The sequence below is a fragment of the Caretta caretta genome, chromosome 3 (genome assembly GCF_965140235.1).
Source record: "Caretta caretta isolate rCarCar2 chromosome 3, rCarCar1.hap1, whole genome shotgun sequence".
NCBI classification, from domain to species: domain Eukaryota; kingdom Metazoa; phylum Chordata; order Testudines; family Cheloniidae; genus Caretta; species Caretta caretta.
The window spans coordinates 25,727,411-25,744,100 of NC_134208.1; the positions used below are offsets into that span (position 1 = coordinate 25,727,411).

General features: G+C 42.6%; 1 protein-coding gene and 1 long non-coding RNA gene across 6 annotated transcripts in view; both read left to right on the plus strand.

Moving 5' to 3' along the window:
* The window catches only part of LOC125634589 (uncharacterized), a 144,970-nt gene extending 143,312 nt beyond the window's left edge, over positions 1 to 1,658 (plus strand). Inside the window, exon 10 of the long non-coding RNA XR_007355967.2 lies at positions 1,554 to 1,658. This is a non-coding gene — a long non-coding RNA (uncharacterized LOC125634589). The remainder of the gene's footprint in view (positions 1 to 1,553) is intronic.
* Positions 1,659 to 7,513: 5,855 nt separating this feature from the next.
* CYRIA (CYFIP related Rac1 interactor A) overlaps positions 7,514 to 16,690 on the plus strand; it is a 75,574-nt gene continuing 66,397 nt past the window's right edge. For 3 of the 5 annotated variants that reach the window (XM_075126402.1, XM_048845547.2, XM_075126404.1), the window contains exon 1: positions 7,514 to 7,622. The gene's annotated coding sequence lies outside the window, so the exon portion shown is untranslated. The remainder of the gene's footprint in view (positions 7,623 to 16,690) is intronic. The other 2 variants (XM_048845554.2, XM_048845552.2) reach the window with 2 other exon arrangements.

The following is a 16,690-nucleotide window of genomic DNA, read 5'->3' on the forward strand; positions in this document are numbered from 1 at the left end:
GGATGTTGAATTTCCCCATTTGGCTATTGATGGTATCCACAACTATGGACTGAACTGAAGAGATCTTACAATTTGTGGCTCGCCCAAGCCTCAGTGCTGGGATACAGTCCTCTATCAAGTATGTATTGGTCTCCTGTAAAGTCAGGATTCTCATAGACAACCCACTCTCCACTTATGGATTGTGTCCTCAACCATTCCAAGTGTCTTTCAAATTGGAAATAATTCCTAAAACATCAATATTGGAACCTTTAGTCCCAAAGTATTTTTCACTGATCATATGGGGGTTTATGAAATCTCCTGGATAGGTTGCAGTGACTGTAGCTCTTCACTGTAACCACCCCAATCTTTCCATTCCTGGTACACACCTTCCTCCAGCAAATGATGACCTGCAAACTAATTTCTTGTAAGCAATCCAAATGCCCCCCAACACTTTTATGGACCCAACTGATGTCAATGGCAGTGTCTTCTTTTCTCCCAGTACTTCTTTTTGCTTTTCTTCCTCAGTAAGTGTGAGTATTTCTGATTCCAGTTTCATATATTTCCCTTCCAAGAGAGAGTTCTCATAAATTATTACCTTTGGTTCTCCAATGGATTCAACGTTGTGGCCATCCATTTTCAAGAGTCTATCTCATGGACCTAATCTATACTTCCATCCTCTCCCAAAACACTAAATTAGGATAGTCACCAGGCTCTAACATTAAAGGGACTCCCTCGAAACCAGGTTCTTCATAAATTAGCCCTATGCTCCAATTTACCTTTAGAAAACAAGTCTGCTGCCTTGTGCCAAATATACGTGTTTCCTCTTTGTCGTCAAAAAATGAAGTTATAATTCCTACCTCCTTCTGGTTCCACATACAAGTCAATTTGGCAGATCCTTTACTACATGTTTAATTTAACTAGTCATTGCAACCTTAGCAAATATACATTAATCTTTTTCTTCTGAAGTATTTTCACCCCAAATATTCGTGAGTTCCTGTTCTCCTTCTTCCAGATGAATAGAGGTCCTTCAAAATTTGGTTTCTCATACAGAATTCAGCTTTAACTATGTACCATTCTTGTGAAGGTTTGTTTCACTATATATCAGCATCTGGTCAGGTCTGGGATGGATTTTATTTTAGCTGTTTCCTGAAAATGCCTCCCCATTAATAAACCAGCGGGGATATTTAGTTAATATCAGCTAGATTTTAATGAGCTTGAGAAATTTTTGTCAGTGCTTTCATAGTTTGGCATTTGTAAATTTAGTTCTTTTTTGACATTATCTGTTTGCAAATATTTTTCCATGTGACTTGGAACTTTTGAATCTGACAGGCTCTCAAACCTTTGAGGTATTTTGAATGGTCTGGCTGCATCAAGTTATAAAGCAGGCATCCCTGAGGAGTCAGCTGTGAAAGTTGTTCTGATGGTGTTTACTAAGGTTACAAAGGGAGTAAATATCTTTTCTTTAGTTGTAAATATTAGCAAGCTTGAGAAGACAGTACTTTTTCTAGACGGAACCGCTTAATTTCACCATCTTTACCATCCTTGTTCTCTTTTCCATTTACTTCCTGAATCAGTGCAGGTTAATCTCTTTTGGATGACTTCAGTAATTTGAAAAGTGTACTTTGTTCTGTAGACACACGCTTGAGTCTGACTCTGGCTTCGGTTTCTAGGCTTTGTACAGGTGAGTCTCATCATACGCGCGTTTAACTTATGCAAATTCTACTATATGCGCTCGGCAAAAAAAAAAAAAAAGATACTTGTAAATAGTGCGGGCGATTCCGCCCACCATTCCACTCAATAAATGTGAGTGTGCATGAGATGGGAGACGTGAATCTGCTGTTCCCTCAGTCGGTCTCAGTTCTCGTGTGCCTCTCACAGAGTGAGCATCTCACCATGCTGATTGTAATTCTAGTCTTTAAAGTTACGTATTTTTTGTACAACATGGCCCCTAAATGCAAGCCAACTACTTCATCTGGCGCTCAACCGAAGAAAGAGCGATCTGTTCCAACGCTGGAGGAAAAGCTGGCTGTGTTGGACTTATTGAGAGATGGTATGTCGGTCTCCAATGTGGCGCATAAATATGGCTGCAACGGATATATCAATAATAAAGCCTCTGGACTGGATCCTCAACTGATGTAAATCAGCATAACTCAATTTCCTTCAAGGGAACTATACAACTTTACACCAGTTGAGGACCAAGCCCAAGTGCCTGATATTCAACAGGTATAAATTAATGGAATTATAGTAAATTACATGATCTGAGAATATGGTCCAATAGACATTACGCAGATTCTAGTTTGTGTGTTTCCATGGAAACACATTTGCATGTATAGTATATTGGTAAATAATTGTCAATCATTTACCAACTCATTAAAATAACACGAGGGAAATATATTTCTCCTTTTCCTTTAACAGGTTTATAATATGAACTGTGCAATAAACAAAATCTAAAGTTTACTGTCAATATTAACGACATTTACTTGTGGTTCTTCAGTTTTCTTCTTTACTGTTATCTCTATATTAATTCAATTTCCAATTTAAAACAATATATATTTGTCTTCCGTTATAACAGACCCATATTACTGAGTATACATGTATATTTTATTCATCCATCTCAGTAAAAGTGCATTCAATTTTAAAATATTTTCTTTATTGTTAAAATGGCTCTAAAATATTACATTGTAAATGGAAATTGGTTTCACTAAGTCTGAAACCACTTCTGAAGCATAAAGACTTAAATGGAAAAAACGCTTTCCAGCACTGTATTGGATTTAAAATAGCCAGTATTAGGTGAGACACAAAAGGCCTGCTAGAGACAACTGGTCAGATTCAAAGTGTTTATTCTTCTCTAATATTGATATCATTTTGTATCTGTTGCTTGGCTAGGTGGTTTGAGTGTAATGTAGTGCTCTTAATGTCAAGGTCTTAAACTTAATACAGAAGAATGGTCCAGTGGTTATGGCCCTAGCCTAAGACTTGAAAGACCAGAGTTCAATTTCCTGCTTTTTGTGTGATCTTGGCCTCCCTGTGCCCCACTTCCCTGTCTGTAAAATGTGGGTAATAGTACTTTCTTGCCTTAGAAGGGTGTTGTGAGGACAAACACATTAAAGATTATAAGGACTTAGACACTATGGTGATGGGGACCACTAAGTATGCCTTACGTGGATATCCTCTTAGTATCTATACCTGTCCCCTACATTCATCTCATGTATTCTAGTTAGATACTGGAGAAATCTGGAGTTTTAAAAGAAAAGTTCACCCATGGCCATGATGTGGCAAAGCAAGTAGAGCTATAGTAGCTTCAGCAAACCTAACATACTGCCTTTATCTGGATGAAAGGCTAGAGCAGGGGTTCTCAAACTTTTTTTGTTGGACTTCCCTTTGAAAATATTTCAGGCTGTGATGACCGCACCCCCCCAAAAAAGTGATAGGAAATTACTGTACGTACTCATAAGAGCACTAAATGAAGCATGTAATCATTATCCCTGCAGTCAAATATGCTGAAGCCTTTCAAAAAGTGTAAAGCAACAGTCTTCAGGAATAAATATGTGGACATTTAAGAAACATGGCGTTTTTTTTGCAGGGGTGGTAGGGAATAGACAACAGGGCACAGTTTGGGGAGCTGGAAGCCTTTTCCTGTGATTTTGGCAATAATCATAACATTGTCCCAAGGATTGTGGCTTTATACGCAACTATATACAAACAAGTTTCTGGATACTTAATGCGAACGTGCTGCTTCTTTAAGGACACAATTATTTTAATCCAGGGAACTGATATCTTTACATTATTTTTGCCCAGTATTTATTCTTTAAGTACATCAAAGCTGAAAAGCCAGATTTGCATAAGTAAGTGGTTGGAAATGGGAGAAGCACTTTACTTGCTGCAGTTGAGATTTGGGTATAGGCTGCTTTGAGAGAAACTCAGAAGTCAGCCAGAGGCTGGGATTGGAATTGGTGCTTCAGAATGGAATCACATGAGATGTCAATCATTTCCTCTTGAGTTTTCAAGGTGAGAGTTTTATTAGGAGACAACTGGCAGTCAAATAGATTCCTTATCCAATTAAATGTGGTTAGGTCACAATCAGTAACATATTTCAAAAACTGGGCTCAGAGTATAGAGACATGTTCAGTTACGTGTTCTTGTATATCCCCAATAGTGACATCATTGGATGAAAGAAAAGGAGTACTTGTGGTACCTTAGAGACTAACCAATTTATTTGAGCATAAGCTTTCGTGAGCTACAGCTCACTTCATCGGATGCATCGGATGCTGTTACTCTGAAACCTATCATTGGATGAGAATTCCAGGAGATTGTTCAGTGTTGAAAATATTTGAAAATTTTTGTTGTTGACTTGTGACTTCCAGAGATCCAGTTTTTAGTAAAGGCATTAATTTTGTCATTGAGTTTGAGAATGTTAGTTTATTTTCCTTGTAGTGACTCATTCAATGAATTTAAACAATCATAAATGCCTGCTAGATATGCGAGTGCTACCAACCATTTGATGTCACTTAAATGCTTCGTCAGAGAGGAATCCACTTCAGTCAGAAAAAAATGCACTGCGTCTCTCAATTCAAACAGATGAGTTGAACCCTTTCCTGTGTCAGCCAGCAAACCTCTGTGTGCAGTAATAAGTGCTGATGCTCCAATCCCATTTCTCCAAAGAGACTTTTAAAAGGTCATGAATTCAGTGGCTTTGCTTTAATAAAAATATCAATTGCTACATCTTGATTCAAAATTGATTTAAGATAAGGATCCATGTTCATGCTAGCAAGAGCCTCCCTGTGAATCATTCGGTGTCCACTAGGCTTCTGGGGCCACTTCTGTAAGTCTGCCTAGAAGTCCATGCTTGGTACCAGGCATAGCTTTTGCAGCATCTGTGCAGATTCCTACAGAGCTGTTCCAGTTAATGTGTTACCCCATTATAAAGGCAGTGCCTTGCAGAAGAGAAAGTCTTCTTTACCTGTGTTTTCTCAAATGTACCGAACATAGACCAGTAACTGTGCTGCTCCTGAAACATCGGTGGATTCATCAGTGTGTAAGGAAAAGAACTGCTCTTGTTAATCCTTTCCATCACTCGCTCTCATATGTCATTGGACATATTGTCAGTATGACAACTCATTGTATCATTTCATAGTGGAATAGTGCTCAGCTGAGTGGCAGAATCTTTGCCAATCATAATCTCACATATTTGTTTAGCTGCAGGAAGAATAAGAGAGGCTTTTTTGCCCTGGTGATTAAAAGTGAAACACCATAAGATGCCTCCAGAGTTTTGGCTGTCACAGTTGCTGATTTATGTATAACAGTTTTTTGTTGATCAAGTTCATGAAGAATTCTTTTAAAAAATTCAACATATATAAGTCACTGAATTTCATTTGGTTTTAGGGTGTTACTGCCCAAAACTTCACTGCACAAAACACGCTGGGGACTTGAATATCTTCTGAGCCAGTGTAAGTAAATCCAAATGCCAAAGAAAAATGAGTATTTTCTGTTTTTTGGGCTTTTTTACCGCTCAGAGTGGTTTCCTTTGTCAGTGAGGACCCTGGAGTTCAGAGGTGCATACGTGTGTCAATTCAGCTCTCACCCAAGGAAAAGGGCACCTTGCTTGCTCTGTCAGCTGAGCACTTGCTCTGGCTCACTGCCTGGCCACCTCGCCAGCCCACTGTCAGTCACCTTCTGCTGCCACCGGCCTCTCTGCTGTGACCTCTGCAGGTCAGTTTCTTAGTGATTTTCAGCTCTTTGCAGGCTGGGCAGAAACACTGCCCTATCAGAAGCAATTTCACCTCTCATCTGAGCTCATTAACATAACAAAAATGCTCCTCATGAAGCCTATTTAGCTCTATCTTTGAACAGTGGGGAGGAATAGGTTAAACCAGGCTGGGGCCCCTTCGGGAGTGTCCACATTTCCTGGCTAGGACACCTGTCCCCACCCCTCTTACTTTCACAGGGCTCTGGCATTCAAGAACCTGGCTTAACAAGGTTCTTTCAGCTGAAGTTGACCCCCCTCATTTGGGACAAGTTAAACACAGTTCTGCTCCCCTTTATTCATACAATACCGACAATAGCAACACTGATAACAGCATTTCACTACCCCTGCAAGTGATTTGTAACCCAACACCAGCCAAAGTTGATTACTTTGAGCAACATTGCTCTATCTGCTGGATATCTAAGCAGAGTAGATGTGTTTATGTAAATACAGTCTGCTCCTGAAGTCTCTCCCCCGCTCCTGAAGTCTCTCCCCCGCCCAGCTAGCTGTCAGGGGAGAATTCATTCAAACCCTGCTTACAAATATGCTACAAAAGGGTCACATTCCATGACAACAAGGCCCTTGCTTAGGGAAATGACACAATCAAAATGGCCTTGTTGTCATGGAACGCCCAGCTCTGAAGGCAGAGCCACCGCCACCAGCAGCACAGAAGTTAGGGTGGCTTGATATGCAATTGCCACCTTTACCTCTGTGCTACTGCTGGTGTCGGCGCTGCCTTCAGAGCTGGGCACCTGGCCAGCAGCTGTCACTCTCGTAACCCCCCTTTTGGGCTGGGACCACCAGTTTGAGAAACACTAGGCTAGAGAATCCATTTAGCAGCAGATCGGACCTTCCTGCCCCACCATCATATACAGCCCCAAAATAGGCATCCCAAATCTTGCCTTCCCTCATTCATTAGAACCACTCCAGTACCAGCCATAGGTCTTGTCTTCACTACAGTTTTTATCGGGATAGAATACAACTGTGACGTTTATAGTCTGTGCAACAATATAAATATCTTGGTTCAGTGTTGAGCTCTGATGGAAATCTGACTGCGGATGTTAGAAGTCACAGGAACAGCACTGGATGGAAATGGAGGGAGCGGATGGGAATTCTCTGTGGCAAAAATATGCAAAGAAAACTAAAATAATAATAAATAATAATAATAAAAAAGGTTAGGTCAGCCGTGACGTATGGGTCGGAATGATGGCCAATGAGGCAGAGAGAAGAACCACTGCTTTGCGCTGCCAAAATGGGAATGCTTTGTGGGTGCTGGGTGAGATGAGGTGATAAGCTATGCAATGAAATGGTACCGGCCATGATGCAGGTAGCCGCTATTATGGAAAAGCTGAGGGACTATTGACTGAGAAGGCTGGGTCAGTGCATGGTTTACTCCTCCGCTTACACTGGGCCTGGGGGGTCCCAGTGCCTGTTTCTTCACCTTACATTGGGATTGGGGGGGGGTCCCAGGGCTTGTCCCCCCTTTACACTGGGGTTTGGGGTTTCCAGTACCAGTTCCCCCCCTTGCACTACACTTGGGGGGAGGGGGGATCTCAGAGCTTGTTCCGCTCCCTTACGCTGGGTTTGGGGAGGGCCCCAGGGCCTGTTCTTCACCCCCCTCTCCCCCCGGGTTTGGTTGGTCCCAGTGCCCAATGTCTGCCCGTTAGCTCGGTGAGTGGGGAGGTGGGAACCCGCGGCCCCGTCTGTCAGGCGCGAGGAGGCGGGGCTGGGGGCGAAGTGCCCGCCCATCGCCGGCTGGGAGGCTGTGATAGGCCACCAGGCGGAGGGGGTGGAGCAGTGTGCGCCGCGCCCCCTTGGCTGGGCGGGCACTGGGGCTGCTGTCGCGCGCGGGGGAGGCGTTGGTGCGGGTCCCTGCTGCCGGCGGAGCACCGCGGCTCAGGTAAGGGGTGAGGGGGCGGCGTCCGGGCGAGGTCCCTGCGCCCCGCGTGGGGAGAGGTGGCCCTGGGCCCGCGTCGCCGCTTGCGTTGCCCCGGGAGACCGTGCGGGTGGGCGCTGGGACATGTGGGCGCAGACCAGGCTACGGCTGCGCTCTTCCCTGCGAGCTGCCCCCGCCACGAACTGCCCCCCCCCCCCCCCGAATGAGGTGGGGGTCCTGCTGGCTCCGGGCTTCCCCCCCCCACCTCATTCGCTGTGGAGGCGGGTGGCAACCAGCGTACTGGGCTACTGCCCTCCCCCCCCCCCCGCCACTTCACTGGGCTTTGGGTGGGGAATGCGGGGCTAATTTGTGTCTTCCCCCCGGTACATTAGGGGTGGGGCGGGGGCCGCAGGGCCCAGTCTGCTCCCCCTCCCCGCGTAGGCGGGGGCCGCAGGGCCTGGTCTGCTCTCCTGGAGCACCTGCGGGGCTCGCACCGCACAGACACTTAAGCAGATAGGTGGGCAGTCACATCCCCAAAGCGTGGACACGTTTATTTCAAACTATAGCAGGTGGATGAGGCAAGCAAAGTGGGGGGGGGGAGAGGGGGGAGGGAATAACGCACACCTATTTGGGTGGTTGAAGGAGTGGGTCCTTCGTGTCCACTGGGCTCTGTGTTGGTGTCCTTCCCCCCTTTATTATAATTTGTGCATCCAGCACACTGCAAAATGTATTTTAGGCTTTGAACTCACCATTTGTCTATAAATAAGGCGAGGCAGTACCAAGCTGAGACTCCATTCACCCTCTTTTCTTTTAAAAACAAAATGTACTTTGTTTTTATTGTCCCCCTGTGATCATTGAGACTGCTCAGGCCTCACCAATGCAGGAAAGTTTTACCAGTTACATTGGGATAGTTATATCTGTCTAAGCCCTATGAGGACATTCCTATTCTGGTATAAGGGTGCTTTTCTTTTTTTAGCTTAAACCTTTTTCCAAGTAAGGTAAACTAAACCAAAAACTGCCTCTTGTACCAGAGTGGAGTGTACTACCGATACAACTAATGGTTTTAATTCATTCTCAGGTTATACTGAAAAAATCTTTTTCTTCTAGCTGCTGTGACATCTGACTGTAAAGTGTCTTGACTTTTCCTAGACTAAACATGAAAATACTGAAGTTAGTTATGAGGATGGGTGGAAAAGACTTCTGTAACATTGACTCCACCCTCCTGGTTGAATCCCTAAACACCTCTCCATATTGTGATGTATCTGATGTTGAACTGATACCACACTTGATTTTACTCATTTTTTCTAATTTAGCTTTAAGGTAGTCTTCCTTTTATTTTATTGATCTGGCTTTCAATATGCTAAGCTCTCAGCATTCCTGTTTTATGTACTGACATTGTATGTTCCATAAAGCACTCGAAAGACTTTCACTTCGCACTTTTTTCCCTTTTTTATTTTTGTGTTGTCCTGTCTTTTTTTATTATTATTATTATTATTTTCCCCCTTCTCTTCTCCCAGCATCTCTCCATCTGCTTAGTTAGAAATGTATAATAATCTAAACATCATTTTCACTGTGAGCTCCTACCTGGAGGAATGAAATGCATTTGTCACATAAGACTGGAGAAAAATAAAGCTAATTCCTTGCCTGTTCTGTAAGGTGTGATGTTGTTAAATTTTCCTTTTTGGTAAAGTATAGAGAATATTTGTACACCAGCAGTTTTGTCATTTTTCTCTTAGACATGATTTCTGTGTGATGACAAAGTTTCTTTCCTAACTCCCCATATGTTTAGTTTAAATAAATAAAACTATGAAACTCTATAGAGACCAGGAATTTCTTAACCCTCCCAAGGCTATACTGTAATTTGTTCGTGGGCATAAAAGAAAATTACAGATTACATGAGAGTAACATTAAGAGCTTGATTTAAACCCACAAAAGTGGAAACTAACAGTTAAGGCTAAAATTCTTCCAAACATTACATTTTTGCCTAACTACTGCAGCACATCTAGGTTATAAGATTGTACATAAATGCAGCTAACGATATCTAAGAGTTTTAGGATTGCTTATTAATTTCTTTGCGTTCTGAGTACTTCATATTTTAATTTCCTTTTATGCTACTCTCTTGTATCCTTTATGTAGTAACTCTTGAATTCCTGTTTCCTTCCACCCTCAATTTAAAAAAAAAAAAATCGAAACATTAGAAGCCATTAAAAAGTCAGTACTTGTTAGTCAAAAGAAAAAAATAAAGGTAACGCATAGGGGGAAACTGTAGTGATGTTGGATTAGTTGGATACCATTGCGTACTAACCGTTGGCAAATATTGACACTGTAATGGCCATCAGAGTAGCTGTAATTGTCATAGTGCTGGGGAGATTCTTTATGGTCAGTGTGCTGAGGTTTAGAATGTCTTCATAACACTACTTTATATGCTCTGCTTTTGTCAGGCCCCAAAAAACATGTTGTTTAAAATTAGTGTTTAAAAATACATCTCCAAAGTATCTGGGCTAAACAGTGCAAATCATTTAGACTAGAATGAAAATTTCCACCTTAAAATAGAAATCCTTTTTTGCTTATGTATGAATAACTTCAGACTGGTTAGTCCTCTCCTATCAGTCATATTTATATGTATATCTGAATATCCTGTAATAATAGCTTTTAATTTAATTTGTTTGTGTTGGGCATGATGCAAAATGCTAGTGGCCTTCTTTAAAACCGTTTTAAGACTACATTCAGAAACTCCCTTTCTGCTACATATATAAAGTTTGATCATTCATTTGCTAATTAATATTTTTCTGTTTTTGTAATATTCAAAATCACAAGATTTCACTTTTCACAACTTAATCAGATTATTTAGCTGTAATTCTGATGATCTGATATTAAAATCCTGAAAATAAATTTATTATGCTAATGTTAACCCTTAACTTTAATGTCCCAAGTGGACAATAAAACATGTAGTAAATATATGGGGATTTGGGGGCCAGGACCTGCTAGTGCTATCTATGTATGTAGTTCTACTGACTTCACTGCATGTCACGGTTTTGGCCCGTTATTAACACTCTCTGCTAGTAGTACATTTCATGAAACTCATTCCGTTTTACTCTTATTCCTGGGTATGGTGAATAGAGAAAATAATTTGAAATAGGTGAGTTAAAATATTCTATACTGAACTAGTCCAAAAGCTAAGGAAAAATGGGGTAAAATGTATAATTTCAGAGAAATTCCATATGGTGCAGGCTATTGGGTTCTTATTTGTAGTTATAAATTCAAACTATGATAGACAATAGTTTCCATAGAAAAGGGTGTAGGACATAATACTGCGAGCCACTGAGTGACCTCCATTTCAGTGAAAATGAAGAGCATGCTTTTATTTTTCTATATGTTTGTATGGTGCCTAATCCTAACTGGAGTTTTTTGATGCTACCACAATACAAATTATTTATTTACATAGGACAGTTTTTTGGGGGCCATATCTGATTGACTATGGGGACACTCATACTCGATTCAGGTGTTTTTAACTGTTTGTAAAGTTTTTGTTAATTTTGAGTTCTAGAAATGGCCAAAACAGGGGTAATTTTTATTTTAGCCTAAATAAATATCAGTCAATCCCAGTGAGATTCATATGAATAATCAGTTTTATTTCACAAACTGCTTTAATAATATACAAATCAGTAAAGCACTTTAGAAACTGCTGAGGTATGATAATCTAACTTAGCTCCTGAGTTATATTGATTACAGTCATTTCTCTGGGATTTCACTGTTTGTTCGCTCTCCTAGTTTATAGTTCTGTGTGTCTCCATGCAAATCAGCTTGCAGGATTAGGGGCCTTAGTCAATAGGAATAGTCACTGTGCTTGAAGTGAAGTGCACAATAAATCTTTGCCAGATTGAGCCCTAGATGTTTGAGAGATTCCTTTTTGTGTGTGTGCCATTATCTATGGCAGAGATTCTCAAACTGTGGTCCATGGACCACCAGTGGTCCGCGAGCTCCATTCAGGTAGTCCGTGGATAGTTCCCTCTAAGGTGCACGCCTAGGCAGTCGCACACAGAAGAATGAAGGGCCACCCACCTAATTAGTGGAGCCGTGCAGGTGTGGCTCCACTAATTAGAGGCCTGGACCCTGGAGAAGAAGCACATGTAAGGGGAGGTGGTGGCCCTGGGGGGAATAAGGGGTAGGTGGGAGGGGGCAGTGGGGTGAGAAGACGGGGTGGAGGGAATGTGGGATGTGTAGGGCTGCGGCGGCCAGAGAAAGAGGTGACTTTCCCCAGCTGCAGGACTGTGGCTGCCTGGGAGAGACAGCCCTCCTTCCCAGCCTCAGCTCTGTGGCCGCCGTGGCAGGGGAGAGACCCCCTCCTTCCCAGCCCCAGCTCAAAGGCTGCTGCGGTGTGGGAGGGGGGAAGAGGGAGAGACCCCATCCTTCCTAGCCCCAGCTTGGAGGCTGACGCAGCACGGGGGAGAGGGAGAGACCCTGCCTCCTTCCCAGTCCCAGCTCGGGGGCTGCCTCAGCGGGGGATAGGGGGCCAGAACTGTGGTGTCAGAACATCTATCTCATTAGAAAGATAAGATTACTGATATTAAAATATGAGTTGTGTACTTTTATTTGTAGACCAAAAAATGTTAAAGGTTTTTTTTATATATATTTATAGAGCTTTTATCCAAAGTGCTTACAATAGTTAACTGGTGGTACAAACGACATTTGGAAAGATCATTAAGTGGTCTGCTGAGACCCTCAGAAATTTTCAAGTGATCCTCCAAAAAGAAAGTTGAGAACCACTGGTCTACGGTACGATTCTGCTAGTATTGGAGGCCATTCTACCCAAAACTATCACTAATACTGTTTGTTGTGGCACTTTATTGTGGGAATAAATATTGGCTCAGTTTGTGAATGTATTCCTCCTTCAGGGGTGGCCAACCTGAGCCTGAGAAGGAGCCAGAATTTACCAATGTACATTGCCAGAGAGCCACAGTAATACGTCAGCAGCCTCTCATCAGCTCCCCCCCGGCTCCTAGAAACTCCCACCCACTGGTAGCCCTGCCAATCAGCGCCTCCCCCTCCCTCCCGATCAGCTGTTTCATGGCATGCAGGAGGCTCTGGGGCAGGAAGGGGAAGGAGCGAGGGCATGGCAGGCTCGGAGGAGGGCGCAGGAAGGGGTGGAGTGGGGACAGGGCCTGTGGCAGAGCCAGAGGTTGAGCACTGAGCACCCCTTGGCACATTAGAAAGTTGGCGCCTGTAGCTCCAGCCTCAGAGTAGGTGCCTGTACAAGGAGCCGCATATTAACTTCTGAAGAGCCACATGTGGTTCTGGAGCCACAGGTTGGCCATCCGTGTCCTACTTTGATCTGGAGGACAGTATTGATGTGGCATGAGAATGATTGCTTATATATGTTGTGGAGTGTGTTTATCAGATTCCTGGGCTTAGTTCTCTAGTGCTCTGTGGTGACTTGTAAATTAATGAGTCCTAATTGGGCCTTAGATTTTGCATTCATAAACCTTCTTACTCCATTTGCTCCTGGGGGAATTCTGCACCTAAAAAATTATTTATATATATATAATTTTTTATATATTTTAAAATTCTGCATATTTTATTTGTCAAAATAACACAATATAATCATGCCAGTTTCTATTATTTTGGTAATTTATTTTAAAATATCTCTCAGCAAATATGTTCATAACAATACAGACCAAATAAAAAGATTCTAGTAATTTTTTTGACAGATTTCTTACTAGGCACATTAATACAGAACTTTTGAGTAATTTAAATTACAGTACATAACTGTATTTCCTTCACCTGTCAGAAGCAGTGCAAAGGCTTGGGGGAGTCAGGGGTAATGGAGGACCTGAGAGAGGGAGAAGGAGCCTGGAGTGAACCTGGAGGGTTGTTGGGTAGGGGTGGGAGAAGTATGGAACAGGTTTTTTGGGGGGAGAGAGAGGTGGGATTGTGAGGGAGTTGGGAAGACTCCCCTATGCAGACCCTGGCTGAGCCCAAGCTGCTCCCATTCAGTCAGGCACATGTTCCTCTGTTCCCACACCCCCATGGGTCTCTGCAGCCTCCTCCCCTATTACCATGTGTCCCTGCAGCCCCCCCTCACCATGTGACCTTGCACTCGCACTCCCATTCAGCCCCTGGCTCAACGCTGTCACCCCACAGGCTTCTGAACCCCAGTCCGTGACCTCCCACAGCAGCCCTGCGTGCCCCACTCTGTAGTAACCTGGCTCAATGGGCAAGGTGCTGTGATGAACTTCTACTCCTGGGAGAATTCTGTGCAACTGTGCGCACACAGATTTTTTTTGCCCAGAGAAAATACGTTCTGCCCCAGAAGTGCTGCAGTTCTTCCTTTTGCTAACTAGAGGCCGCTGTGGTGTCAGAACAGCTGGCTGAGTTCATACTGCTGGCTGTTCCGATGCCAGAGCAACTTCTGGTGGGCAAAAGGCAGAAAGGAACTACAGCACTTCTTGGGCAGAACGTATTTTCTGTGGGGAAAAATAAAAATTATGCAGGACACATGAATTCTGCACATGCGCACTGGTGCAGAATTCCCCCAGGAGTATCCATTATACTGTCGTGATAGTTTAATGTTCTTAAGGGGGGGATTGTAGGCATACATTGGTGTTTTAGGACATAGAAGGTCCATGGTATACTGTAGTTCCCTGATGCTTTCATTTTGAAGCAAATTTAATGCATGGTTTGGAGGTTTTTTTAGTAGGAGTTTTTTGTGGAAAACATGGCATTTTTTCTCTCTCTCTAGCTTACCTTTTAGGGGCATTGTGCTTCAATAAGTCTAAGGCAAGACTTGGCCAGATTATGACAAGATCATTTGTATATCAACTGACTTCTTTTTTTTTTTTTCTTGAAGTTTGTTTTTAGTGAGAGCTCTGGGTAAGAGCACAGTTTGAGCAGTGTAATTCAATCATTGATGTGTCGGTTGAACATGGCTGTTTGGATTGATACCATGGTCCTTTCTCCTATGTGTCACTTGAAGGCATGTGTTTGAACATGTAGTATTTTGTTTCACAGAGAATGAATTGGTACATATGCTAATTATTCCACCATCATTTCCATTTTCCAGAAGCCCAAAGTTCCATCTAGGTTGTCACATTGAAGAAAAGCTCAGTGTAAGCTCAAAAGCTTGTCTCTCTCACCAACTGGCACTGGTCCAATAAAATATATTGCCTCACCCACCTTGTATCTCTGATATCCTTGGACCAACACAGCTACGACAACACTGCATAGATTGAATCAAAGGCTTTTTGGGGGAAAGAGAAACTTGAAATACACTTCCTAATTTTGTCTTTTTATATGTTGATTACCATTCTGTAGTGCAGAGATAGGGAGAATCTGTTCTGGGTTTTGTGTAGTCCGATGATATTGGCTCATCTTTTGATGATGATCAAGTAACTTGAATCTCTTACTGACATTTCTTCTAATACAGAAGAATCTGTTTTTGAGGGCTGAAGCAGTCCCAGCATGGTGGTTAGCCTGTCTCAGATAAATGGACTCCAGAACTATGTTGAAACAGTTCCTATAAGTCTTCTAGGTGTGCACAGTAATAAGATTGAATTTTTCCTTTGATATATTATTTGGGATTTGTTGGGTCTAATTTTCTGTGGATTTTATTTGAAATAATAGATTGGAATGGAAATGTCTGAGGACAGGTTACATAGTCTCCAAGGCCAGAAGGGACCATTGTGATGATCTAGTTGGACCTCCTGTATAACATAGGCCACAGATCTCCTCCCAAATAATTCCTAGAACATATCTTTTAGAAAAACATCCAATCTTGATACAGAATTGAATATGAACCTAGGTAACTTGTTCCAGTGGTTAATTACCCTCACTATCAAACATTTACACCTTATTTCCAGTCTGAATTTGTCTAGCTTGCAGCTACAAGCCATTGGATTGTATTATATCTTTCTATGTTAGGCTGAAGAGCCCATTATTATATATTTATTTCTCATGTAGATATTTATAGTCTGTAGTCAAGTTACTTGTTGTCCTTCTCTTTGTTAGGCTCCAGGAGCTCAATTTCTATAAGGAATATTTTCTAATCCTTTAATCATTCTCATGGCTCGTCTCTGAACCCTCTCCAATTTATCAACATCCTTCTTGAATTATGGGCATGAGAGCTTGACACGTTATTCCGGCTGTGGTTGTACTAGTGCCAAATGCAGAGGTAAAATAACCTTTGTACTCCTACTCCAGATTCTCCTGTTCATGCATCCCAGGATGGCATTAGTTCCTTTGGCTACAGCATCATATTGGGAGCTTATGTTCAGCATATTATCCACCATGACTCCCAAATCTTTTTCAGAGTCACTACTTCCCAGGATAGATTCCCCTATTCTATAAGTATGGCTTACATTCTTTGTTCCTATATGTGTACACTTACATTTAGTCATGTTAAAATACTTATTGTTTGCCTCACCTCAGTCCCTGGAAAAACCATGGAGCAGGTCCTCAAGGAATCAATCTTGAAGCTCTTAGAAGAGAGGAAAGTGATCAGGAACAGTCAGCATGGATTCATCAAGGGCAAGTCATGCCTGACTAACCTAATTGCCTTCTATGACAAGATAACTGGACTTGTAGATGAGGGGAAAGCAGTGGACATGTTGTTCCTTGACTTTAGCAAAGCTTTTGATATGGTCTCCCACAGTATTCTTTCCAGCAAGTTAAAGAAGTATGGGCTGGATGAATGGACTATAAGGTGAACAGAAAGCTGGCTAGATTGTCTGGCTCAATGAGTAGTGATCAATGATTCCATGTCTAGTTGGCAGCCGGTATCAAGTAGAGTGCCCCAAGGGTTGGTCCTATGGCCAGTTTTGTTAAATATCTTCATTAATGATCTGGAGGATGGCGTGGATTGCACCCACACTAAACTAGGAGGAGTGATAGATATGCTGGAGGATAGGGGTAGGATACAGAGGGACTTAGACAAATTAGAGGAATGGGCCAAAAGAAATCTGATGAGGTTCAAGAAGAACAAGTGCAGAGTCCTGCACTTAGGACAGAAGAATCCCATGCACTGCTACAGACAAGGGACTGAGTGGCTAGGCAGCAGTTCTGCAGAAAAGGACCTAGGGGTTACAGTGGACGAGAAG